We start from the raw sequence: 27,695 nt of genomic DNA on the forward strand, positions 1-27,695 counted from the left end.
GGAAGAACCACAAAGGTGAATGGGAAGAATTTCAGGATATTTAGATCTCTAGGGGCAATTACCAGACTCTCCCCAAAAATGCTGCCATCACAGTCAACACAGTTGCTGGGCAGGACTAGGGGTGTGGCCCTGTGGCAGTTCTTTTATTCTTAGCCAAATGTTTCTCAGTTCCATCATAACTAAAGCAAAAAGAAGAAAGGAAACGTAATTTGGAATAAATCACTTTAGGCCCACAGGCCAATTCACGTTGGATGCACTCAGGTGTGTTTATTTTAATAGCTGATCCAAAGGCACGTGAGATACCACAGCTGACCAGATTTTAAACATAAAAGCATAGAACTTAAAACTAAGCACGCATGCAGCATGGAATAATAATCAAGTTGGACTTCTCAAAATGCTAAACACCAGAAAACCCGAAACCATTAGGGCAAAGTCCATACAACATAGGCTGAATATTCTGTTTCTCCAAGGGGCTTTTAGAAGGCTCAAATTCTAAGGTGGCTACCTAAAAAGCAGGGTCAAAGAGGCCTCTTCTTGGCAACCTGTGTTCTTCTTCCCAAGAAATTCAGGTAGGCTTAGTCAAGAATCTTTTTAAGAAAAGAGTATATTATTGTCACCAGAAGTGCAGAAACAAAAGCAGAGATTGTTCTCAGGAAAACCAGCGCGTTCTGGATTAGTACACATCAAAGAGACACGTTAACCAGGATACGCTGCATAGACGGTGTGTGGGTGAGAAATGTCCAATCTCTCACCTCTGGAGGGCTGAGGATTGCGCGCGTGAGAAGGAAAAATGTGCGGAGGGTTGAGGTGGGGGAATAATACGTGGGGAGATAGGCGTGCAAAAGAGTGAAAGACTAGCTAGGGAGGATCTAGGGTGGCTCCAAGGAGAGGCGTTGTGACTCCCGGGAACTGGCTAGCTTGGTTCCACGCCAAGCAGGCTTTCTCGAGGATGAGTGTGAGCGTGCACCGAGGAGACCAGAAAACTTCTCTAACAACGTTATCAACACACCTCGAGAGTGGAAAACTCCAGCCGTGTGTCCAGAGCACTAGGTTTTCCGGACTAAGCGTCAGAGGCTCCGCCCCTCGGTTTCCCACCCCGCCTGGCCACGCCCCTCCTCTCCTAACACCGCCCCGGCCCCGCCCCCTCCGCTTCCCACCACCCTTCCCATCTGCTCCAGGCTCCAGGCTCCAGGCTCCTACTAGGTTTGTCGGCGGTGGGAGCGCGCAGGCGCGTCTGGCAGCTTGCAGAGCGCGGAGTAGCGGCGCGGAACGCGCGGTGAGTGAGGTGGGATCGTGGGGCTGGTGGCTGAAGAACCTGGTTCCCGCCGAACATCCCGGGAGGGTTCGGGGAGTGCGCGGGTGAGTGCCCGGGGAGTCTTAGGTCCCGTGAGTAGGCACTGGTCGGACGTGAGGCAGGGGAGTTGGCCGTACTGCTTCAGAGTGTCCAGCCCCGGCCGCGTGCGGAGCGGAGTACGTGGTGGCGGGTGTGGGTGAGCGTTTGTGTAAGGAGGAAAATAGAAGGGAAGGGCTCCGGAGACTGGAAGTCCTTACTCAGGCTTGGCAGGACCGGGAGGCTCGCCAAGGGCGCTGGAGGGTGTCCCAGCTTCAAGTTCAGTATCCCCCGCTGGGTGCCCCTGAGCGTCGTCCCGGGCCCATCCCTTCCCCGGCGCTGCGGTCTTAAGAGTGCGGAGTTGCCAGAACATTCCTTGTCGTGGGGGGAGAGGATTTGGGAAAGGTGGGCTTTCACCCCAGGCTAGTGCCAAAGAGGGTGTGGCGTTCGTGTGACTTTCCTTCACCCCGCCCCAGGGAATGTGTCCGTCTTCTGGTACATTGTGCTCATGGACATTTTAACAAAGGCTATGACTGTTTTCTAGGCAGTGGCGGGTGACAGCGGGGGCGGGTCGGTGGAGGGGGTAGCTTACGAGGTCGCAGTGTGGCCCTGGGGGGCGGGGGCAGGGGCAGGCATGGGGTGAGTGGAAGGAAGGGAATAACCTTCCTGCCTCAGCTTTTTCTTTCTTCCTGGTCCGCTGATTTTGATCAGTGGTAGGAACAGCCTCGAGAGGGATATGATTGGAAATCAGTGTGTGTGTTCGGACTCTGGCTGCAGCCATTGGTTTTTATAATTGTGCTGTTGATGTATTTTTTAAGTGCCCCTTCAGTAGAAAAGCGAAACTAATGAAATTGAAGAGGAAATAATTGAGCGAAAGGGTGAAGAGGCAGGGTGTCAAAACTTAGAGCTAAATTACTACCTTCTGATAGTCGTAGTATAAATAAAGCCAGATTCTGAGGGGTGTGAAGGTGCGCAAGTGGGGTAAGTGCAAGGTTGATTAGGGTGCTGTTGATTGGGTCAGTTAAGAGGGGATTATTGGATGCGTGTGTGGAAGTGCTGCCAAGTTCTTGGGTTGACTCGCTTTAGAACCTTTAAAAATGAGACCGGGAGTATAAAACACTGGGGCAAAGAACTGTAATATTGGATAAAGTTCCAAGGCTTTCATTTGCAAAATTAGGAACTTTAGGAAAGGCGGTATATTGGTTTTGAAGCATAAATGTTGATTTTTTTTCCTCATCTGTTTTAACTGAATACAACAACTTCTTCCTCCTCCACCCCTTTCCCTTGATTGTGAATCCTGTTTTATAAACATTTAACTTTCAAATCTGAAGTGTGTTTAAAGGCACAATCCTCCCCGCATCCCGTGAAGTGAATAGGATTTCTTCTTGTGTTGTCATTTTACTCTTTCTTTTCCTGTCATTTTAAGTTAAATGCCATGAACACTACCAGTTTACGGGAGAGAGGTGTTAGTAATATCTTTTCCCTTTTCTATTGCCTAATGAACCCCTATTCATCCGTTCAGATTCAGCCCGTTTGTCTTGGAAAAATTTGCCATCTCCCCCAGAATGATTTAATCACCCTCTTTTCTGTTAAACTGGTACCACTGGTCTTATTTTTCTCTTGCAACTAGAATCTCAGTCTTCTGTGTTACCCCAATACCTAGGGCTGCTGGGTATGTACTAAATGCCTAATAAATGCACTTAAAATAAACTATAAATAATAGTTCATGGGGTAATAGAAGAAATTCAGAATGCTGAAATTATATATCATATTTGAACAACATTATTTGGAATGTAGATTAGAAAAAGTATGGAAATAAGTTTCCATGTATTAGTCTGGTTTATCCTTCTAAAAGAGGTGCAAAAAAAAAAAAAAGCGAGAGAGATGCAAAATCTTTGCATATATAGACAAGGTGTCATGAAAAGTCCAAATTTTAAAACAGGTCAGCTTCTGATACTGAAGCTAGTGAAAAGTTAACATGAAACAGAAGATTAATCATTTGTAGACCAACACTAACAGGGCACTGCGGGAATTTAGGAATTTACAAGTGAATCAAGTTGGCCAGATGGTATCCTTGGAAGGCTAATACAACTAAAGAAACTGTAACATATTAGACCAATTAAGGAGACTAATTAGTTGCATTATACTCCTAAATCTTAAGGTCGTTTGAGCACTTGGCTAATGGGCCTCTTTATGTTATAGTGTGCCCCATAGGCTTGGCCAATTTCTGCAGCATTATCTCTGACATCTGTCCTAACTCTACCAGCATCATTGGCTTTAGAGTCACCTTTGGTTCATGAAAGGAATTATTTTCCCTTTGCTCCTTACCACTCAAACTCATCACCCCCACACCTAGGGTGGTTTTACCAACTGGAGAACATATCATGAGCAAATGATCACTCAATTTATAAGTGAGTAGAACTCATTTTAGTCTAAAAATGCATCAGGATTGGCTTCTTGGTTGGTCTACCTGTGCCAGCAAAGCAGAGAACTACTTTGGGCTATTAGTAACTTATGTTTTTCTCCTCTCAATTTATCCCCTCTCTACCTAAATGTAAAAGCACTTTTCCCCCCACGTCTCTCTCTCTCTTTTTTTTCTTTCTCTTTTTAAAAAAATTTTATTTAGTTATTTGACAGCTCAAGCAGGGGAAGCAGCAGGCAGAGGGAGAGGGAAAAGCAGGCTCTCCACTGAGCAGGAGCCCGATGTGGGACTCAATCTGTAGACCTGGGACCATGACCTGAGCCGGAGGCAGATGCTTAACTGACTGGGCCACCCAATCACGCCCTCCACATCACTTAAAAAAAAAAAAAAAAGAATGTTAACCATTGTTCATGCCAAAACACTTCAAGTTAATGCCTGGTTTTTATGAGAAAAACTTTGGTCTCAGAGAGGATGAATAGTCCATAAAACTTCTTTTTTAAGAAATTCTACATACATCCTCTGTGGTCTTTAGATTCACTTACTGAAAAAGATATTCCAGACCATTGTGGTTAAGGCTTCCTTCTTAAACTTCCCTCATCTAGACTTCCTCTTCACATTTCTGATTTTTTACTCTTATTCTTTGACAACTACTTCCTCTGAGTCATCTTTTTAGGGTTCTGTCCAAGACTCTTCCCAGTCTATGTAGGAGACAATAATCTGGCGGTCAAGGGCATAGAATTTGAAGGCATTTGTTAAACTTCTCTAGGTATTAGCTTCCTCATTTATAAAAGTAATGAGTATAATATTTACCTCATAAGTGAGATCAGGTATATTTACTGCTTATCATAATATTTAGCACAAACTAATTGCCCTAAAAATGGTAGCTGTTATTGGTAATTGCCATTTCTTATAAGGAGTGTAATTTCAGGAGCAGTTAATTTCAAAATGGGAATGTATTGACATTTCCTACTCTGTTCAAATTCTTAGTCCTGTATTTGTAGATTCCTCCTATATATCTAAAACAGGTGGCTTTGCACAATGGTTCTCAAACATCAGCTTGCACAATAATCACAAGAATGTTCACCTAATTGAAGTAGAATTGGCTGGGGAGTTTCACAAAGGATGAGTCAAGGATGATGCCAAGCATTTTGGTCTGAGCAACTGGAAGGATAGAGTAGCCATTTAGTGAGATATGAAAGATTGCAGGAGGAGAAAATTTGAGAGGAGGATCAAGAATTTAGTACCTAAGCTTGCTGAGTCCAAGATGACTGAAATCTGGGTAGAATTCAGGAGAGAGGTATGGGTGGGCAGGAAGCTCTGGGAATGGATCAGATCATTACAAGGGAAGAGAAGAGGTCATTCCTTTGCTTTAAAAAGTATTAATGAACTATTTTTAGAGGATTTTAGGTTCACAGCAAAATTGAGAAATACAGAGAGTTCCATATGCCTGCTATCCACCAACACAACCTCCCCCATTGTCAACATCTTGTAACACAGTGGTACGTTTGAACTTACAATGATACATTTTTATTACCTCAAGTCCATAGTTTGAATTAAGGTTCACTCTTGGTGTTGTACACTTTGTGGGTTTCGACAAACACTTAATTACCTGTATCTGCTATTGTGGTGTCTTACAAAATAGATTTATTGTCATAAAAAATCCTGTGTTCAGGGGTGCCTACATGGCTCAGTCTCTTAAATGTCTGCCTTCGGCTCAGGTCATGATCTTCAGATTCTGGAATTAAGCCCCACATCTGGCTTCCTGCTCAGCGGAGGAGAGTCTGCTTCTCCCTCTGCCCCTTCCCCCAGCTTGTGTGCTTGTGCACTCTCTCTCAAATAAATTAAGAGACTCTTAAAAAAAATCCTGTGTCCGTTATCTCTCTCTCCACCCCCAACCCCCACAGCCACTGAATTTTTAATGAAATCTGGCTTATCAGTTATTTCTTCCACAGATCTTATCTTTAGTGTTGTGTCTAAAAGTCATCACCATGCCCAAGGTCAGTTAGGTTTTCACCTATGTTATATTCCAGAAGTTTTATAGTTTTACATTATATGTTGCCTATGACCCATTTTGAGTTAAAATTTTTGAAGAGTGTGAGGTCTATGTTTAGATTCTTTTTTGTAAGTTGTTCCAGTACATTTGGTGAAAGGACTGTCTTTGCTCCATTGTATTGCCTTTGCTCCTTTGTCAACAATCAGTTGACTGTATTTATGTGCGTCTCTTTCTGGGCTCTTTTTTCTGTTTCATTAATGTCTTAGTAATCTTTACCAATACCACACTGTATTGATCACTGTACCTTTATAATAAATATGTAAATAGGGTAGTGTCAGTCTTCTGACTTTGTTCTTCAGTATTGAGTTGGCAGTTCTAGGTCTTTTGCCTCTCTATATAAATTTTGAATAGGTTTGTCAATATCCACAAAATAACTGGCTGAATTTTTATTGGAATTTTGTTTAATCTATGGGTCAACTTGAGAAGAGCTGACATCTTGACAATATTGAGTCCTTCTATTCATGAACAGGGAATATTTCCCCATTTATTTTGTTCTTTGATATTTTTCATCACAATTTTGTAGTTTTTCTCAAATACTTTATTTACTATTAGATTCATACATAATTCATTTTAGGGTGCTAATGTAAATAGTAATGTATTTTTAAAAATATTTTATTTATTTATTTGACAGAGATCGTAAGTAGACAGACAGGCAGAGAGAGAGGAGGAAGCAGGCTCCCTGCCGAGCAGAGAGCCGGATGTGGGACTTCATCCTAGAACCCCAAGATCATGTCCTGAGCCGAAGGTAGAGGCTTAACCCACTGAGCCACCCAGGCGCCCAGTAATGTATTTTTAATTTTGAATTCTACTGATTTATTGGTGGTATATAGGAAATCAATTAATTTTTATGTTAATCTTATACAACATTGCAGTAATTGCTTATTCTAGGAATTTTTTTGTTGATTCTTTCAGATTTTCTATATTGATGATGTCATCTGGAAATAGTTTGGTTTATTTCCCAGTCTTCTATAACTTTTATTTACTTTTCTTGTCCTATTGCATTAGCTAGGACTTCCAATATAATGTGGAAAAGGAGTGGTGAGGGGACATTGTTGCCTTGTTGCTCCTGACAGGGAGAAAATTTTGAGTTTCTCACTATTAAGTATGATGTTAGCTGTAGGATTTTCGTAGATGTTCTTAACAAATCGACAACTTCTCTATTCCTAATTTGCTGAGGGTTTTTTTTTTTTTTAAAAATCATGAATGAGTTTTGAATTTTGTCAAGTCCTTCGCTGGCATCTTTTTTTTTTTTTTAAAGATTTTGTTTATTTGACAGACACAGTGAGAGAGGGAACACAACAGGGGGACTAGGAGAGGGAAAGTAGGCTTCCTGCAGAGCAGGGAGCCCAGTGAGGGGCCCTATCCCAGGACCCTGGGATTAGGACCTGAGCCAAGGCAGACACTTAATGACTGAGCCAAAGGTAGACGCTTAATGACTAAGCTACCCAGGCACCCCTTTTCTGGCATCATTTGATGATTTTTCTTTTTTAGCCTGTTGATGTGGTCTATTATATTAATTGGTCTTTGACTGTTGAAACAACCTTGCATACCTGAGAAATCTCACTTGGTTATGGCATATAATACTTTTTCTTATTATTGGATTTGATTTACTAATATTTTGTTGAGGATTTTTGTGTGTTATGTTCATGAGAGGTATTGGTCTGTAGTTTTCTTGTAATGTCTTTGTCTGGTTTGGTATTAGTGTAATTCTGGCTTCATGAGTTATGAAGTATTCCCTTGGTTTCTGTCTTCTGGAAGACTATAGAAAATTGGTATAATCTTCCCTTCAGTATTTGATAGAGTTCACGGGTAAGCCCAACTGGGGCCCATCACGTTCTGTTTTGGAAAGTTGTTAATTATTGATTCAATTTCTTTGATATAGACCCATTCATATTGTCTTTTTAAATTTTTCTTCTGTTAGTTTTGGAAGATTGTCTTTTCAAGGAATTGCTTCATTTCATTGAGGTTATCAAATTTGTAGGAATATATTTATTTATAATGATCCTTTATTAACCCTTTAATAGCCATGTCATCTATAGTGATGTCTCTGCTTTCATTTCTAATACTGGAATTTGTTTCTTCTCTTAGCATGGCTAGTGTTTTATCAATTTTATGGATCTTTTCAAAGAATCATGTTTGGGTTTTATTTATTTTCTTTATTGATTTCTTGTTTTTAATTTCATTGATACTCTAGTTTTTATTTCCTTTTTTAAAAAGATTTTATTTATTTATTTGACAGAGATCACAAGTAGGCAGAGAGGCAGGCAGAGAGAGAGAGGAGGAGGAAGCAGGCTCCCCACAGAGCAGAGAGCCCGATGCGGGGCTCGATCCCAGGACCCTGGGATCATGAGCTGAAGGCAGAGGCTTTAACCCACTGAGCCACCAAGGCGCCCCTTTTTATTTCCTTTTAATTTGCTCTTTTTCTAGTTTTCTGAGGTGGAAGCTTAGATTGTTGATTTTAGATCTTTCTTTTCAAATATATGAATTCAGTGCTATAAATTTCCCCCAAGCACTGCTTTCATTGCATCCCATAGTATTTGATAAGTTGTATTCTGATTTCATTTAGTTCAAAATATTTTTTAAAGATTTATTTGAGGGGCTCCTGGGTGGCTCAGTTGTTAAGCATCTGCCTTCTGGTTCAGGTTATGATCCCAGCCCTGGGATCAAGCCCTGCATCAGGCTTCCTGCTCTGCTCAGCCGGGAACCTGCTTCTCCCTCTCCCACTCCCCCTGCTTGTGTTCCCTCTCTTGTTGTCTCTCTTTGTCAAATAAATACTATCTTTAAAAAAATAAATATTTATTAGAGTAAGAGTGCATGTGAGTGAGCAGGGGGAGGGTCAGAGGGAGAGAGAGAGAGAGAGAGAGAATCATCTATGTGCACTTTGTAGGATGAAGTAGTCTGTAGATACCAGTTACATCCAGTTGGTTGATACTGAATTTCTACCTGTTGAATCTGTCCATCTCTGTTAGAGGGGTGTTAAAGTCTGCAGCTGTAATAGGGGATTATTCAATTTCTCCTTAACAGTTGTATTCGTTTTTGCCTATATGTTGACATTTCATTATTATATGCATACACATTAAGGATAATTATGTCTTCTTAAAGAATTGGCCCCGTATCATTATGAAATGATCTTTTTAAATCTCTGATAACTTTCCTTGCCCAGAAGTCGCTGCGTCTGAAATTCATATAAGCTACTTCTGCCTTCTTTTGATTAATTGATAACATGGTATATCTTTCTCCATCCCTTTACTTTTTAATCTATATAGCTCTTTATACTTAAAATGTTTTTCTTGTATACAACATATAATTGGGTTTTGTTTTTTCAGCCAGCTCTGACATTCTCTTTTAATTGGTGTATTTAGATCATTGTTGGGTTAATATCTACCATATTTGTTACTGTTTTCTATTCATTGCCCTTGTTCTTTGTTTTTGTCTTCCATGTTGTTTCTGCCTTTTGTGGTTTTAACTGAGCATTTTATATGATTTCATTTTCTCTCATTTCCTACCATATTAATTATGCATCTTTTTTTAAACCTTTTTAGTGGTTGCCCTAGCATTTGCAAAGTGCATTTTTTCCAACTAATCCAATTCCACTTTTGAATAAAACTGTACCATTCATGGGTAATGCAAGTATCTTATAATAACAAAATATTTCAAATTCCTCTTTTCTGTCCTTGTATCATTGTTGTCATTCATATCAGTTCTACATAAGTATATTATAAACATAACCAGTCATAATTGTGAATACATTGTTGCTGTTTAGAACAAACTGTTCTCTTTTATTTTTTTTCAAACTAATTCTTTAGGTCAATTAAGAATAAGAAAAGTTTTTTTTTTAAGATTTTATTTATTTATTTGACAGAGAGATCACAAGTAGGCAGAGAGGCAGGCAGAGAGTGAGGGTGAAGCAGAGTCCCTCCCAAGCAGAGAGCCCAATGCAGGGCTCGATCTCAGGACCCTGAGATCATGACCTGAGCCAAAAGCAGAGGCTTAACCCACTGAGCCACCCAGGTGCCCCCAAAATAAGAAAAGTTTTAAAGTGTTACCTTTAGCTATTCATTTTTTGATGCTTTTTCTTTTTTTTTATGTAGATCTGACTATATTATTTTCCTTCTCTCTAAACTTCTAACATATATTGCCAGGCAGATGTACTTGGCAAAAAATTCCCTAAATTTTTGTTTGTTGGGAAAGTCTCTTTCTCCTTCCTTTTCAAAAGATAATTTTTCAGGGTACAAAATTCTGTGTTTGTGGATTTTTTTCTCCCAACACTATAAATACTTCACTTCACTTCCTTCTTGCCTGTGTGGTTCCTAAGGGGAAGTCGGTTGTAATTTTTACCTTTGCTCCTTTATAACCAAGGTGTTTTTTCCCCCTCTGGTTTCTTTAAATATTTTTTTTATCTTTGATTATCTGCAGTTTTACTATGATTGCCTACTTGTAGTTGAGTTTGTTTGTTTTAGCATTTATGCTGCTTGGTGTTCTCTGGGCTTCCTGAGTCTATGATATGGTATCTGACATTTATTGGAGAAATTCTCAGTCATTATTGCTTCAGATTTTACTTCTGTTCCTTTCTTTATTTCTGCTTTCTGGTATTCTGAATATGCATATGTTACCTTGTATACTTGTCCCACATTTTTTCTTGGCTAGTTTGTTCTTTTTTATTTTATTTTATTTATTTTTTAAAAAGATTGTATTTATTTATTTGACAGAGATCACAAGTAGGCAGAGAGGCAGGCAGAGAAAGGGGGGAAAGAGGTTCCCCACGGAGCAGGGAGCATGATGCAGGACTTGATCCCAGGACCCCGAGATCATGACCTGAGCCAAAGGCAGAGGGTTAACCCACTGAGCCACCCAGGCGCCCCTTTTTTTATTTTAAAGCCTCATTTTCCCTTTTCATTTTTGGAAATTACTCCTCTTCCATTTTCAAGCTTAGAGACTGTTTCCTCAGCCATGTCTGATCTACTAATGATCCATCAAAGGCATTCTTTATTTCTGTTACAGCGTTTTTGATTGGTAGTATTTTTAAAAATTCTTTCTTAGAACTTCCATCTCTCTGCTTCTGTTACATTTATTCTCACGTGTTGCTTATTTTTTCCATTAATGCCCATAGCATATTAATCCTAATATTTTAAAATATCTGGTCTGATAATTCCAACATTCCTGCCATATCTAACTCTGGTTCTGATGTTTGTTCAGTCTCTTCATACTGTGATTTTTTTTTCCTTTTCATATGCCTTGCAATTTTTGTTGAATTAGTGTGATGTACTGGGTAAAAGGAACTGCTGTAAATAGGCCTTTAGTAATGTTGTAGTAAGTGTGGGGGTAGGGGAAATGTGTGTGTCTTTTGTCTCACAGTTTGATTTCAGTGTTTGGAGAGCCTGTAATGCCTGGCCGTGAACTTTTCCAGTGCTGCTGTTCTTACTCCCCTTTAGGTGGTGGTATGATTAGAGGGGGCTGGTATTGTGTATTTCTCTACTCCCGGGTAGGTGTGGCTCTTTTAGGCTCCGGTAAAATAGGTTCTCCTGAGAGAAGTCCTTGTTACAAAGAACAGAGTGCTCTGGCATATTTCAAAGACTCCTTCTCCCCTCCCTGCACTGGAAGCATAAGGGAATTTCCCCCCACCATTTAATGTGAGACCAGTTCTAGCTCCGGAAAGTAAATCTCACAGATATATGGGGCCCCCCAGGACCCGTTCTGCCTGAAGGGTTTAACTCTTGTACTTGTCTAGATGCATCCCCAACCCAGCACTCCATCACTTTCAGTTCAGGTTGTTCTACCTTGGCACTGGTTCCCTTTAAGGTTTCTGCTCTTGGGCTTATGCTTGGTTAAGTTGAGATTCTCTGTATCTGCTTGTCTTTCCGGTTTGGGGGCAGTGGTTTGTCCTGTCATCTCACTTCTCTGATGGATTTAAGAAAAGTTGTATTTTCAGTTTAATCAACTTTATACTTGTTAACAGAGAGTTGTGATTTCTGAGCTTGTGTGCCAGTCTAGAAGCTAAAGTCCCCTGTTGCTTTTCATTAGACTTTTACCATCTAATTGTCTCCATATATTAGTTATTTTTTGCTTGTTTTGACCTTTATATAAATTGGATCATATATATATACTTTTTTTTTTTTTGCTCATTACATTTGTGGGATAAATTCATTAGTTCGACACTTCTCAAACATTGCTGTGAATGTGCCTCCTTTGGGAATTTTGTTAAAATGTAGATTCTGATTTAGAAGGTCTGGAATGTACCCTGGAAGTTTGCCTTTTTAACAAGATTTCATGTGATGCCGATGTTGCTCTTCTGTAGACATTACTTGGAATAATAATAAGGCTCTAGTGTATCCCATTTTCAACTGCTTCATATGCTTGAAATACCTCAGGTAATTTACTGTATAGATTTTTTGCTGGAGTAGGAAAAATGGAAAACTGTCCTTTGCTAAGTATCACTTTCCAGAATTGGGGGCTTAGAGGAAACAAGTTATTTCATATTTAAAAGATATTTTCGGGGCACCTGGGTGGTTCAGTGGGTTAAGCCTCTGCCTTCGGCTCAGGTCATGATCCCAGGGTCCTGGGATCGAGCCCCACATCGAGCTCTCTGCTCAGCGGGGAGCTGCTTCCTCCTCTCTCTGCCTGCCTCTCTGCCTACTTGTGATCTCTGTCTGTCAAATAAATAAATAAAATCTTTAAAAAAAAAGATATTTTCACCAACATGATTGTAAATTGAACATAATATTTGAATAAAATATTAGCAATATAGTCCTGTAAAATTTCTCACATTGCATTTCTAGTTGTAGATAAGGTTTTGTTGACATTATTTTGTGTAGCTAATTTTTAGGTCAGGCAAAATTCCAAAGGACAAATTGGTGCACATGTGTGCATATACGTGTGCTCACTTGGGTATGTATTGGAGTAACAGACAAGGTAAAAAAAATTTTGAGCTTTTGACAGGAAGTAATTACTCAGCTGTTCTCCCCCCTCCCACCCCCGCATTCACAGGCCTTAGAAGACAGCCTCTTGGTATTGTAACACCTTTCCCACAGTGACAAAGTAATTTAGTTATCCTGAAAACCTTGGGAGCCATACAAATAATATTGTCAGCATAAGTGGACTTTTAGAGTCTCCTAAGGAAATGGCTTTATACAATATGTGTCATACTTTAATTCAGCATTTACTGAACACCTTTGTTGCGTAAAGAGTGTGTTCTAGCTTTACTGTTTGTAAAATAAAAACCTAAATAAAGATTTATTTATTTTAGAGAGCAAGAGTGCAAGTGCATGTAAGCGGGTTGGGGTAGGGACAGAGGCAGAGGGAGAGAATCTCAAGCAGACTCCCTGTTGAGTGCAGAGCCCAACACAGAGCTCTATCTCAGGACCCTGAGATCATAACCTGAGGTAAAATCAAGTCAGCCTCTTAACTGAGTCCCCCAGGTACCCCTCTCAAGAATGTTATTGAGAAAGAAAAAAGAGTATTATTGAGCATAATGAAGTGAGAAATAAAGTGCCACTGTCTTGTGGGATAATCAAAGCTCTTAAAAATGCTCAACGGTTGCTTTGCTTTCTCCATTATTGGGTGGTAATAACTGGTATACTTACTTTCAAGCTTATTCAGATACTAATGATGAGTTTTTCATAGCACTCATTATCTTCTTGAAAGCCTCGCCAGTTAAATGGGTTATAATTTAAATAACAGTTTGAAGTTCTTAGGTTCAGTGCCTCAGGATTTAGAACCCAGGATTTTTTTTTAGGAAAATGTGTTATATTTTATATTCCTGACTTGCAGTAAATTCCTTGTGTTTTATTTTTTTCCCCTTCTTTCAACACTGAGTCTTAGAAGCTATGTGTTATTCTGGAGTCCTCGGTAATCAATCCCTTCCTTTTCGAGTGGCAAAGTCTTGTTGTTCAAGGCACTGTATGTTCTGTGTATTTGCTCCAATCTGTCTCCAGTATGCCTGTTCTTTGTGGTTTGGTTTCTAATGTTATGCATTCCAGTTTTGTTAAAAAAAAATCCATATGACTAACTTGCCACAATAATCCTCTTTGACACGTTTGCTTCAGAGAGAAAGCTGGCAAAGTTAGAAACATATGCCTAGTTTTAAAATTTGCTGTCATTGGGGAAAAAAAGGGAAGTTAATGGAATAATTCTAGTTTCTTTCTCTGTGTTAGTCTTACTCATGGGACCAGAATAATGACGTTGGCAAGGATATATTTATTTTCCCATGTAATGTTATCATGCCTGAGTATCTCACTCATTTTTTTTTCTTTAGGATTAACCAAGAAAATATTACATAGAGAAGTAAAAAATACTTCTTTAGGCTCATAAGCAATCTTTATTTTTTTAAAAGATTTATTTGAGAGAGAGAGAGAGAGATTGTGCACACGTGGGGTGAGAGAAGAGGGCAGAAGGAGAGGGAGAGAGAGAACCTCAAGCAGACTCCTCACTGGACTCGGAGCCTAATGATGCAGGGTTTGATCCCACAACCTCTGAGATCATGACCTGAGCCACAATCAAGAGTTGGGTGCTTAACCAACTGAGCCTCCCAGGTGCCCCCATTAGCAGTCTTTAAATGTTAGTGTTCAGATGTTTTTGTTGCATTAGTATTAGTTATATTGCAAAATCAGTGTGTTCTTTGAATTTAACAATTTCTTTATTTTTATTTATTTTTTTAATTTTGTTTATTTGACGGACAGAGATCACAAGTAGGCAGAGAGGCAGGCAGAGAGAGAGGAAGGGAAGCAGGCTCCCTGCTGAGCAGAGAGCCCGATGTGGGGATCCATCCCAGGACTCTGGAATCATGACCTGAACAGAAGGCAGAGGCTTTAATACGCTGAGCCACCCAGGCTCCCCTAAAAATTTCTTTAAAATGTAAATGGTAGGTGTTAGTATTTATTATTAGCGTTATATTTATATTTTATTCTCTAAACTGTGAATGTTCACTCAATTTATAGAACTGACCTTTGCAAAGTTCACTAGTCCATTCCCACTGCTGTTATCCTAGTTCAGAGATTATTACTTCTTTCCTAACACTGTAATCATATCTCTTTTGGTGGTCTACCCAGTCATTTATTACCAGTCTTTAACTCAAATCTGCCCATCTGCAGATACTCAAAGCCTCCAACTGAAGGGTACCACACTTCAGAGTGCTTTTATCTTTTTTTAAAAGATTTTATTTATTTATTTGACAGAGATCACAAGTAGGCAGAGAGGAAGGCAGGGGAGGGGAGTAGGCTCCCCGCCGAGCAGAGAGCCCAATGCGGGGCTTGATCCCAGGACCCTTAGATCATGACCTGAGCTGAAGGCAGAGAGGCTCAACCCACTGAGCAACCCAGGCGCCCCTTCACACTGCTCTTTGAAAGTCCCATCCACCATTATGGACCCAACTATTTTGCTTTCTCAAGGGTTCTATATGCCTAACCATTCTGAGTTGGCTTCTGCCTTTTCTGTTTAGGTTCCTCAGGTGCATTTTGGTTCTTAACCATTTAACTGGGGCTGTTTCTGTGCCACAATCTCAGCCTTAGAACCAGGAGTCAGAGCTTCTGTATTGTTTTTATCTACTTGATCTCTGCCTGGTTCCCAACACCAAGAGTCAGGATGATGAATATTCTTGGACTCTTTGCATCTATATTGGGTATTCTCTAGTCTGCTTCAACAGGGCTAGTGTCAGGGCCCTCAGAAGACCATGAAGGGGACTGGGGCAAATCCTGTGTAGAGTGGGATTTTGTTTTTTCTCTAGAACCCAAACCCATTCTTGGCCAGTCTGTTCTTCACAAGAGTATATTGGGTTTAATATTCAGAAGATTGTCTGAACTATTTTTTTCTCATCTCTTGGCCATGGGGCTTATGTTCTTTAATAATAATAATAGTAATAATAATAGCAAAAATAAGTAACTCCTGGCCACATGGGTTATCTTTCTTGATAGTAATAATTACAACAGGAGCAGTAGCAGCAATGACAATAACCCTCTGTGTTGTACCAGATGTGTTACTTCCATTATTTTTATTACCCTGTATGGTATGTGATGTTTATCTCAGTTTTATAGAAGGACACTGCATTTCAGAGAGGTTAAATGCCTCAGGTCACTTTGGGATATGTGGTAGAGCTGGAACTCTAATCTAGGTCTCCCTGACACTAAGTCTTGGAGCTTTTCTCAGGAGGTCTCATTGCATGAAGCATGCTTTTGAGCTGCCTCTTCCCATTCTCAGTTTATAGAGTGAACACACTGTGAAACTGTGTTTAGGAAGAGAAAGTGTATATCAAACACAAATTGTGTATGCATTTTAAACATCAACCGTCAATGGTCTAATAAGCATTAAGTGTTTAATGAATGATGAATGAATGAATGAATGAATGAATGAGAGGGTACTAGGTAAATTAGTTAGAAAGAGTAATCGCCCTGTTCTTAACACCATGGCTGGCCTGCAGTAGGTACTGGAGAAATATTTGTTGATTTGATGAGATTATCCATTCAAATATTGTTGACTTAGATTATTCACCATACTCTTCTGTTAAAACAGATGATAATGAATGTAAGTATTTAAGTCCTAGATCAAGTCTTCTGGTGAAGTAGAAATATGTTTTAATGGATGTTTTTTCCTTTGGATCCCTCAAAATATTAATTCATATCATGTGATGAACTCTACTTCCAGAAGACTTCATTTACCTACTGCATCTCACTGGGTCTCTTACTTATTGAGTCCCTAAAACTCCTTCCTTGTTTTTGCCCTTTCCTTGGTTAATGCCCTTTCCTTGGATGATGCCACCATGCCCATGACTTCAGCTTCGTTCTGCGCACTGACCGTTCCCACAGTGATATCCAGTCAGAATTTTTCCTTTAAGATCCAGGTTTGTATAAATGACAGTGTACCTTAAACTGACATGCCTTAAAACTTTTGCCCCTGCCCACTGATGTGATGGTGGGAATCTGGGAGCGAATGGTCAAGAAAGAATTCCTGAGACCTTTTCAGTGCAAAAAGTTGGTTTTATTGAAGGGAGGATGGAGGGAGGGATCCGCAGGACCTGTGAGCAGAAAGAGCTCCCTGGGATTGTGACAAGCCATTGATTATATACTTTTAAGTTGGGAGGGGCAGAGAATAAAAGAAGTTTCCAAAAGGATTTTTATATGTTAAAGAAGATTTACAGGATCCTGGAGGTCTGGCTATTGTCAAGGTAAGCTTGCTTTTTGCCTCTAGCAAAGCATTAATGTTCCAGCAGTTGTGAGATCCTGGAGGAATGTCTCAAGTATTTGTCAGTGGACTGCAAGATGTAAGGAGATTTAATTTTGTCTGCATTTCTTTGGCCTTTGTTCTCCGCATCACCCATTACTTACTCCCCTTTTGTATCTGCTACTTCTTTGTGTCCCTTGTTGTTAAAAGGGATGGAGGCCATGTATTCAGAAGACAGACTTCTGGGTAAGAAGCAGCCTGAGTATAAACATGAATGTGACACTTGAGGTTTCCTTGGTCATTTCTTTGGAGAAATTGCAGTCTTGGTCCTAGCCTTCTGGGCTCTACATTAAGGGGCTAACAGGACTTTGCATCACCCTCTTCACAGAAGTTTTTATCTTTTTGGTGCCGTTCTGTACCCTTTTGACTTTCTCCCCCTTCTTGCTGATGCAGTCAGGGATGGTAGGAGGAGGGCCTTGTTCTCATTATGCCTTCTTTCCTCAAGCATGATGGGTGAGAAAATGTACTCCGATTACCATTTATAACAAGACTCATTCCAAATTTTATCTAAAATACAAGTCTTGGCATTAAATTCTTATTTTTCATCTAATACTTAATTGACTAAAGTAATCATATGACTTGGTAAATTACTTTGAGTGCTTATACTGGATTACAGGTTTAACTTATCCCACTGTCTGTGGGTAGCCCTTAATTAGGACAGTTACATTATTTTGAATTTTCATTGTGGTTTCACATCACAGAACTCTCACTAGGTTTGTGTGGATTTTTCTTCCATTGTCTGTTTCTTTCTTACCTGGATGACAGACCGTAGATTGTTTTGGGGGTTATTTTTCCTTCCAGTCACCACAGAGGGCCTGCCCAGTGACATTGTACTATTAACTTTTACCTGCCTCTCCAGGCCTATCCATGGTTTCCTCTTCTTGCGCTACAGTTACTGGACTTAAGCTGATAGTGTTATTTTTTTTCCGATTACATTACTACAATGGCATGCGGTTTCGCTTCTTTTTTCTCCGTCACACACTGGCTGGGACCTGTTTTCTAAACAGTATATGAATTGTCTCCAAACAACTTTAAGTTAAATGTTGTCTCTGTATAATGTTGCCAACAAAATCTTAAACATTCCCTTCCTACATTTAGTCATATTAAAGAGAAATTTATAAGGAGTATTTCATTCTTTTTGTTCAAGCCCTTATGTAGTATTGATGGAAGATCAATTCTTTTAAGATCAAAAGTTTCTTTTAAGATTCTTTTAATATCAAAAATGGATTTTTTAAGATCAAAATTTCTGCATTTCTAACTTTCATTTTGGTCTAGGTAAATCTTAGTTGCTGTATGAACTTCCATTTTCTGTCTGCTCAAATCTGTAAAGAAATGTAATTCACACTCATTTTGTTGTGGTAGGTTCCCAGTTAGCCAGGATGAGGGCATGCTGTTTCAGAAAGCTCTGATACAAGTTTGTTTACAGCCTAAGTTTCCAGCACTCTCTGGTGTAAATGTTTCTGATTATAATGCACTGGTTGTTTCTGAACCACAACCTTTGACTGACCCTAGTCTATGTAACAAGCATTTAAGCAGCATTAATTCCAGAGAGTATTACCAGATCCCGAGAATATCCTGTAGGACCAAGAGTGAGTGGTTACAGAAGTCATCCACCTGGCGTCCTGCTTCCTTCTTTGTACATACACATACCTCCCACATACAGGCCCCCTGCTTCAAGGGTGCTTGTATATGGGGTGGTTAACTCCATTATCCTGTACAGACAGATGACAGAGGATATTCTGTTAAAAACTTCACACTCATCCTATTTCACCATGACTTTTTTTGTTGTTGTTTAATTTAGGCCCCAACTGAAATACTCTGTCACCTCTTAGTAAGTGCTTCAGAAATCTTGGCATTGAACATCATTCTTGTACTTCTGGTTTCCAGAGAAGCGGATAGGTTCAGCATTTTGTAGAAAAGCTTCTCTGTGTGGCATCTTGGCAGCCTTGTAGGTCTTCATTCAGGCCACGGGGGCAATGTTTGATGGTAATCTGACTTAAGTCGTGGCAAAACGCCCTGTGATGCCTCCCAGAACAAGGGGAGATAAGCAGTTGGTGAGGAGCTGCTGTGAGGTAGCTTCTCATACTGCATCTTGTGGGAAACTACTATCAGGACATTTCTCACCCACCTCCTGGTTTTAGCTGAGTTCAGGACTTTCCACCTTGTACCCTGTGGGATATAACTTCAGGTGTTTTTGTAAGTTTATAAAACTGCTTGGGTTCGTTTTAGAGTTAGCTCCTTGACAACAGCATGATACATTTGCTTCTAGATTGTCTGTTATCTGGCTCCTCCTGTTTGATGTCATCATGTAGGAACTAGGGAAATTGACACGATGCTGGTTTTGATTTTGCTATCTATGTAAGTAATAGATTGTGTGAATCCATTTGAGCTCATTGCCCCTTTACCTGCTGAATCGATGGAAGTGTGGCAAGACTGTCCAATAACTATGGTGGTAATAAACTTGGTGGCCCCATTGGCCACGGTGTTGCTCGTTTGGGTATGTGTGAATCTGTGACACACTGGAACTCTCACTGGACAAATACTCAGCTACTTTATGTACCATGATCCTTATACTGGTCTCTGGGCAGAATGGGGTCCCTAGTGTGCAGGATAGAAGCCAGGGCTTTCTAATGGAATTACCCTTTTCTCACATATGCAGGCCAAGGAAAATACCAAGACCTGCTCATTAGGAAGTCTTATTTATACAACTGAAAGAACCACAAAGGTTCTGAGCTGCCTCCCTGTCTATCCCCACCACTCAACCCTCAGTGTGGTAGGAAACAAAACATAATCACAGTATTTGGGCCTCCTCAGAACGGTCTACTTAAAGTGGTGTGCTCCTACTCAGGAGGTGGTTGCCTCCTGCTCTTAGATCCTGTGGTTTCTTCAGTGTGTAGTATTTTGGTTTCCAAAGAAACCAAATGTTTTACCATACAAGCATCTATAAAACATTCTTATTCTGGCCTCAGATCTGGAAAAAATAGAAGATACCATGGCGGGTAATTTCTGCTTACGTATCTTTGGAAAGTTTTTCATAATACTTTTTGGTTTTGCATTGTTATTTTAATGTAGGCATTTAAGGGTATAAATTTCCCTCTAAGTGCTACTTTAACTGCATTTCACAGATTTTGATGTTTCATTACCACTTAGTTCAAAATATTGTCCCATTTCTCTTATAACTTATTTCTTGGTCCAATTATTATTTTGAGTTTTATTGTTTACTTTCCAAATATGTAGGGTTTTCCTGGTTTTCATATTGCTGTTTGTGAGGAAAATGCTAACACAGTGGGGCTGGTTGCTAACTCCATGACTGTGAGGGAACCTGGAATCATGGTTGACTCTTGGTCAACCCCTGGGAATATGACCCTTTAAATGTTTTTATTTTAATGCTTGGTTTTGTTTTATACATTAGGAGCAACAGACCGTGCTCTACCTGTTTGTCTGAATTGCTTTGTACAAACATGCAGATTGATCGATCGTGTGTACCTGGTTTCATTACTGGGGTCCTGAGTTTCAGTTACCATGGCTGGTTGCATAGCAGGATATGCCTACCTGACCAGCTTTCTGTAGAAGCGATTAATGCCGAAACTCAGATACTCTTTCTGCCCTTTTGTGGGCAGAGATATTTTGCACATGTCCCTCTATATTGCTTCTAGAAAGAAAGCATATCTAAGAAGCTTATGTCTAGCCTTTCTGGGTTCTACACAATGTATATCTTTTTCCTGATGCTTTTATTTTGTACCCTTTGGTGTGATGTATCTTAGCCACGAGTAGAACCTACTATTGAGTCCTGATGAGTCATAAACTTGAGGGTGGTCTTGTGTCCTAAAAGTATATTCTTTTTTTTTTCCCAATTTATTTATTTATTTATTTATTTTCAGCATAACAGTGTTCATTGTTTTTGCACCACACCCAGTGCTCCATGCAATCCGTGCCCTCTCTGATACCCACCACCTGGTTTTAAGATTTTATTTATTTATTTGACAGAGATCACAAGTAGGCAGAGAGGAAGGCAGAGGGGGCGGGGGAAGCAGGCTCCCTACTGAGCAGAAAGCCCAAGCTGGAGCTCGATCCCAGGACCCAGAGATCATGACCTGAGCCGAAGGCGGAGGCTTAACACACTGAGCCACCCAGGCGACCCCTTAAAAGTGTATTCTAATTTAATTTTATTATGGTCAGAAAACATACTCCGTATGATTTCATTTTCTAAAAATTTGAGACTTGTTTTCTAACCTAGAATATGGCCTGTCCTGGTAAATATACCATGTAAACCTGAAAAGAATATGTATTCTGGAATTATTGGGTATGTTCTGTAAATATAGGTCAAGGTGGCTGGTGATGTTCTTTAATTCTGTGCCTTTTTAGATTCCCCCCAGTTCAGTTTATTGCTGAGGCAGGGGTTAAAGTCCCCAGCTATGATTAGGGAATTGTCTATTCCTCTCATAAAAAAACAAGATTTATTTATTTTACAGAGAGAGAAGGATTGCATACAAGTACGGGGAGAGGCAGAGGGACAGAGAGAAAAAGTCTTAAGTAGGCTCCTTGCTGAGTGCAGAACCCAACATGGGGCTCAATCTCAGGACCCTGAGATCAAACCAGAGTCAGATGCTTAACCAAACACCACCCAAGTACACCTGTCTATTTCTCTCTTTAATTCTATTGGTCTTGATTTATATATTTGAAATTCTGTTGTAGGATTCATACCCATTTGAGATGATGCCTTGCTGTTGAATTGAACCTTTTATCATTGAAGGCTCCTCCTTTATCTTTAGTAATAAATTTAATTTTAAAAATTGTCTTGCGATATTAAAGGTCATTCCAGCCTTTGGCTTATTGTTTGTAAGGTATATATTTTCATTTTTTCACACTGTCTATTTATATTTAAAATGAATGTCTTGTAAGAAGTAGATATTTGTGTGGTTTGTTTTACTTTGTCTCTTTGACAATCACTGGAACATTTAATTTGGTAATCTTTAATGTAGTTACTGATATGATTGGGCTTAGGGCTAGTATATTATTTTGTATTTTCTACACATCTGTTTTTCCTTCCTCTCTTCCTCTTTCCTGCTTGTTTTTAGAATATTTGAATATGTTTTTAGAATTCTGTCTCATTTTTTCTGTTGATATTTCAGGTATTCTTTTTTTGTACTGTTTGTACTTTTTTTTAAAATGGAAGCTGCCCTAGGGATTATAAGGTACAGACATAACTTTTCACAGTCCACTTAATTAAAGTACTTCTCAGTACATTAGTTAATGTACTACAAGTGGAACATGGAAGTCTTAAAGTTACAGGCATACATCCCTGTCCTTTTGTTACATTTGTTACACACACACACACACACACACACACACGGCCCTGTTTTAGTTTAGTTTAGTTTTGTTTTTTAAGGTTTTATTTATCTGACAGAGACACAGCAAGAGAGGGAACACAAGCTTGGGGAGTGGGAAAAGGAGAAACAGGTTTCCTGCTGAGTAGGGAGCCCAACTCGGGGCTCCATCCCAGGACCCTGGGACCATGACCTGAGCTGAAGGCAGATGCTTAACGAATGAGCCACCCAGGTGCCCCTGCACTGTTTTAGTTGTTGTGTTTTTTTTTTTAAGATTTTATTTATTTATTTGACAGAGATCACAGGTAGGCAGAGAGACAGGCAGAGAGAGAGGGAAGCAGGCTCCCTGCTGAGCAGAGATCCCCATGCAGGGCTCGATCCCAGGACCCTGAGATCATGACCTGAGCCGAAGGCAGAGGCTTATTAACCCACTGAGCCACCCAGACACCCCACTGTTTTAGTTTTAAAGAGTTATTTGGTTTATAAAAAAAAAATAGAGGAAAAAAGCAAAAAATACTCTTTTGCATTTACCCATTTACTCAGGCATTTACCATTTTGGATGCTCTTTATTCATTTCTGAGTATCTCAATTCCATTAGGTATTATTTCCTTTCCATATAAATAACATCTAGCATTCTTTATGGTGCAGATCTGCTGCCAACAAATGTACTTATAGAGCCAATCTGCCAGTGACAAATGCTTTTGGTTTCCTTTAATATGTAAATATCTTTACTTCATTTTCACTGTTCAATTATATCTTTGCTGGACATAGAATTCTGGGACAACATTTGTCCATGTCAGTCCCCTCTGCCTCCCGCCCCCAAGACTTTAAATAATGCTGTTCCAGTCTTTCCTCCATGGTTTCTAGTAGGTTAACCATTAATTAGAACATTGTTTTCTTGACTGTGATATGTAATTTTTCCCTTGCTGCCTTTAAGGTTTGCTCTTTATCTTTGACTTACAGTGATTTACTGTGTACTTTGGGCTTCTCTGTTTTTCTGTTTTGTGTTCATTTAGTATTGTGTATCTGTGAATTTCTGTCTTTCATCAATTTGGGAAAATTTTTATCCATTATTTCTTTAAATATTTTTTCTCTCTCCTCTTCATCTGATATTCTAATTACACTTATTTGTGACTGTTTAGTATCATCTAACAGATCTCTAGGCTTCTGTTCATTTTGTTTCCATTTTCCTCCCTATTTCCTTTTGTGATTTAAAAAAAATTTTTTTAAGAAGTGGGGGAAAAAGGGGCAGAGTGAGAGAGAGAGACTCTTAAGCAAGCTCCATGCCGCCATGGAGCCTGACATGGGGCTTGATTTCAGAACCCTGAGATCATAACCTGAGCTGAAATCAAGAATCGGATGCTTAACCCAATCTGTCTTTAGTTCACTTACCCCTCTGTCATGTCCATTTGGCTATAAATTCAATCTACAGGTTTTTTATATTTCTTTGCAGAAATTATTTTTTGGGGGACACCTGGGTGGCTTAGTTGGTTAAACATTTGTCATGATCCCAGGGTTCTGGGATCGGGTCCTGCATTGGGCTCCTTGCTTAATGGGGAGCCTGCTTCACTGTCTGCCGGCTACTCCCCCTGCTTGTGCACGTGTGCGGCCTCTCTTCCTCTTTCTGAAAAATAAAATCTTGAAAAAAATTTATTTTTTTGTTTTAAAATTTCTTTCTTAATTGTTTCTCTCTGCTGGGTTTTCATGAATCGATCATTCCAAATATCTCTTGTCATAATTAAGTATGGTTCTGATGCTTTCTCTGTCTCATCAAACTGGTTTTGTTTTGTTTTCATTTGGTTGGTTTTATTATGCCTTGAAAGTTTTTGTTGAAAGCTGGACATGATGTACTACTGGGTAAATAAGCCTTTAGTATGAGGTTTGATATTTATCTGGTAAAGGTTAGATGGTGCTTTGTGTTTGCTGTAGCTATAGATATCAGAGGATAAAATTTCCCAGGTCGTCTTTGTTTTTGACTCCTCTGTTTTTGGGTTCTCCTGGAGACTTGTTCTTTTTTTTTTTTTTGTCTTTAAGATTTTATTTATTTGACAGTGAACACAAGCAGGGGGGGCAGCAGAGGGAGAGGGAGAAGTCGGCTTTCTGTTCAGCAGGGTGCCCTATGTAGGGCTCGATCCCAGGACCCTAGGACCATAACCTTAGGTGAAGGCAGACTTTTTTTAACCCACTGAGCCACCCAGGCACCCTGGGACTTGTTCTTAAATGAAGTCTGAGATGTGCAGTTCTTTTGGTTGTGTTCCCCTGTTATTATATAGGAGTCATATTGATGTGATGGCAAGGTGTGGAAAGAGAGGAAGTGTTCTTTAATCTTACAGTTGGGTCTCAGTCTTTTTTTTTTTTTTTTAAAAATTTTACTTATTTATTTGACAGAGAGAAATCACAAGTAGACTGAGAGGCAGGCAGAGAGAGAGAGGGAAGCAGGCTCCCCGCTGAGCAGAGAGCCTGATGCGGGACTCGATCCCAGGACCCCGAGATCATGACCTGAGCTGAAGGCAGTGGCTTAACTCAGCCACCCAGGTGCCCCGGGTCTCAGTCTTTTAATGAGCCTGTGCCCCTGGGTTATGATTTTCCCAAGTGCTTCTCCCCCTTGAGTGAGACAGGAAAGTTAGATGGGGGCTAGAATTGGGTATTTCCAATTCCTCTTGTGGAAGGCTAGAGAAGGTTAAAACCAGCTGGGTATTTGGGTATTTCGAGCCAGTTTTTGAGTACTTTACTTCTTCAGGGTTGGTTAAGGTTTGGTAAATAATTTCTCTTAAGGGCAGGTTTGTTAAGAAGAGAATGTTCTGGGCATGTTAAAAAAAAAAATGCCTACTTCTCCCCCACTTGGAAACCTGAGGGAAGTTTTTTCTGATCTTCACTGGAGAACCTGGAAGGGGTCCTGGAGGTAAAACTCACAAAAATTTCAAGGTCCCCAAGATGAGGACCCCCTGAAATTTTTAACTCTCACACTGTTCACACTGAGCCTCCAGCTATCAGTGATGCTAGTAGTACTGGTTCTAAACTTTTCTGTTTCTGGGTTTCTGCTTTGGTGAGTTGGATTTTCTGTATTTTCCTGTCTGTTTCTACAATTATGGGGGCAGTGGTTTGCCTTGTGACCTCCTTTGCCTGATGGATCTAGGAAGAGTTGTTGGTTTTCAGTTTGTTCACCCTTTTTCTTGCTGTAAGAATGGGATGATGATTTCCAAGGTGTAAACTTGTAAATCAAGTTTTTATGAATTAAAAACATCCCTCCTTGTATCTCATTGAGGCTAGCCAATTAACATTCTCCTCTTTTAATTACAACATCTGATTTATCTTCTTTGAGTTAGACAAGAATGATTTTCTTTTCTCCTGATAATGTGTTATATATTCCTGAATCTTAGTATACTGAGTACTTTTGGATTGTATCTGGGATATTATGAATATATTTTTTTTAATTTTAATGGTATTTATTTATTTATTTATTTTAATTTTTTATTTTTTATAAACATATATTTTTATCCCCAGGGGTATAGGTCTATGAATTGCCAGGTGGATATTATGAATGTTAAAGTGAGATTCTGGACTGTGTATTTTTTCCCCAATAAGTCTTACTTTCTTTGTTTTAGAAGGTAATTTTTTTGGCTTGAACAGCTAGCTTTTTCTAGTGCAGTAGCTCTTGTCTTTGTTCAGATCTGTTGTTCTGGGATGGGCTTCTAAGAGTCTAGTCTGTGCAAGTATTGTTCAGGGTTTAGTCAAAGATATGGGTAATCAGGGCTTAGGGATCTACTCTTTGGCTCTTTCTCTTCAACGCTCATGATTTTTTTTTAAGATTTTCTTTATTTATTTGACAGACAGAGATCACAAGTAGGTAGAGAAGCAGGCAGAGAGAGAGGAGGAAGCAGGCTCTCCGCCGAGCAGAGCCCGATGTGGGGCTCAATACCAGGACTCTGGGATCATGACCTGAGCCGAAGGCAGAGGCTTTAACCCACTGAGCCACCCAGGCGCCCCCAACGCTCATGATTTTCTGGATTTTTTTATGTAGTTATCTAGGCCTGAATGACTTTTTTTTTTTTTTAAGATTTTATTTATTTATCTGACAGATCACAAGTAGGCAGAGAGACGGGGGGCGGGGAGAGAAGCAGGCTCCCTGCTGAGCAGAGAGCCCGATGCAGGGCTCGAGCCCAGGACCCTGAGATCATGACCCGAGTCGAAGGCAGAGGCTTTCACCCACTGAGCCACCCAGGTGCCCCTGACTGGGGTTTTTTTTTGTTTTTTGTTTTTTTAAGATTTTATTTATTTATTTGACAGAGAGACAGTGAGAGAGAGCATGAGAGAGGAGAAGGTCAGAGGGAGGAGCAGACTCCCCATGAAGCAGGGAGCCTGATTGACCGGGTTTTTTAATATGTGCTGGTGAGTGCTGTGAAGTGTGTAAACCTGGTGATTCACAGACCTGTACCCCTGGGGATAAAAATATATGTTTATAAAAATAAAAAAATTAAAAAAAAAAAAAAAAATATGTGCTCACTTCTGCTATGGACTGTACCTGGTCCCAGACTAAAAGGCACACCATCTCCCCTTTTCAAACTGAGTGCACAGTCTGCCAGTGTCTGCTTCTTTTCACTCGCTAGTACCTTCCGGGTGGCAGCTGTTGTCTCAGTTCATAGTTTGTTCTCATGCTTTGCATTTGTTTAACACCAGTACGGTCCAGGGACCAGTTAAAGATGTGGGTAGACAGAATTTGGGCATTCTCTCTCTAGTTCTCTAGCATTTTCCCAACTCAACTTTTCTGATTCCATAGACCTGAATAATGACTTTTTCCCCCATGTGTGCCCCTCTAACTGCTGTTCACTACAAGTGCTATACTTCCCCACAGGATAAAAGCCACTGTGATGAAAATCTGTTTAGCTCTGTGTCTGTGTTCCTCATAGCCAGTATGAGTCCCCTGTGAGAGCCTGTATGCTTTTGTTCACTGTCCAGTACCTTAAGATTGTTTTTCTTTCTACTAAAACCAGGTTTTATAATTGCTTTCTGTGTTTATATGTGCAGGGGATGGAGAGAGTCCTATAGATTCTGTGTTTATCATACCTGTCATATTTCCTTGAGGGCAAAAAAATTTTTTCTGAATAACCTCTTAGAAACCAAGACCAGGTGTTCCTTTGATGAGTGTCTGTAAGATTGAATCTCATGATGTCCTATCCTCTTGTATTCCATACAAAAGGGAGTAGGATGTATGTAGAAAACCTGAAAGATTCCACCAAAAAACTGCTAGAACTGAAAAAATGAATTTAGTAAAGTCAGAGGATACAAAATGAATGTACAGAAGCCTGTTGCATTTCTATACACTAATAATGAAGCAGGAGAAAGAGAAATTAAGAA

At 39.9% G+C, this 27,695-nt stretch overlaps 1 protein-coding gene across 3 annotated transcripts in view; it reads left to right on the forward strand.

Annotated features, from left to right (window-relative positions):
- Positions 1–1,143: 1,143 nt before the first annotated feature.
- Positions 1,144–27,695, forward strand: part of PRRG1 (proline rich and Gla domain 1) — a 153,439-nt gene continuing 126,887 nt past the window's right edge. For 2 of the 3 annotated variants that reach the window (XM_045089447.1, XM_045089445.1), the window contains exon 1: positions 1,144–1,276. The gene's annotated coding sequence lies outside the window, so the exon portion shown is untranslated. Of the gene's footprint in view, positions 1,360–27,695 lie in introns of all 3 variants that reach the window. The other variant, XM_045089446.1, reaches the window with a different exon arrangement.

The sequence above is a fragment of the Mustela putorius genome, unplaced genomic scaffold (genome assembly GCF_011764305.1).
Source record: "Mustela putorius furo isolate JIRA1106 unplaced genomic scaffold, ASM1176430v1.1 tig00003836_pilon_pilon_pilon, whole genome shotgun sequence".
NCBI classification, from domain to species: domain Eukaryota; kingdom Metazoa; phylum Chordata; class Mammalia; order Carnivora; family Mustelidae; genus Mustela; species Mustela putorius.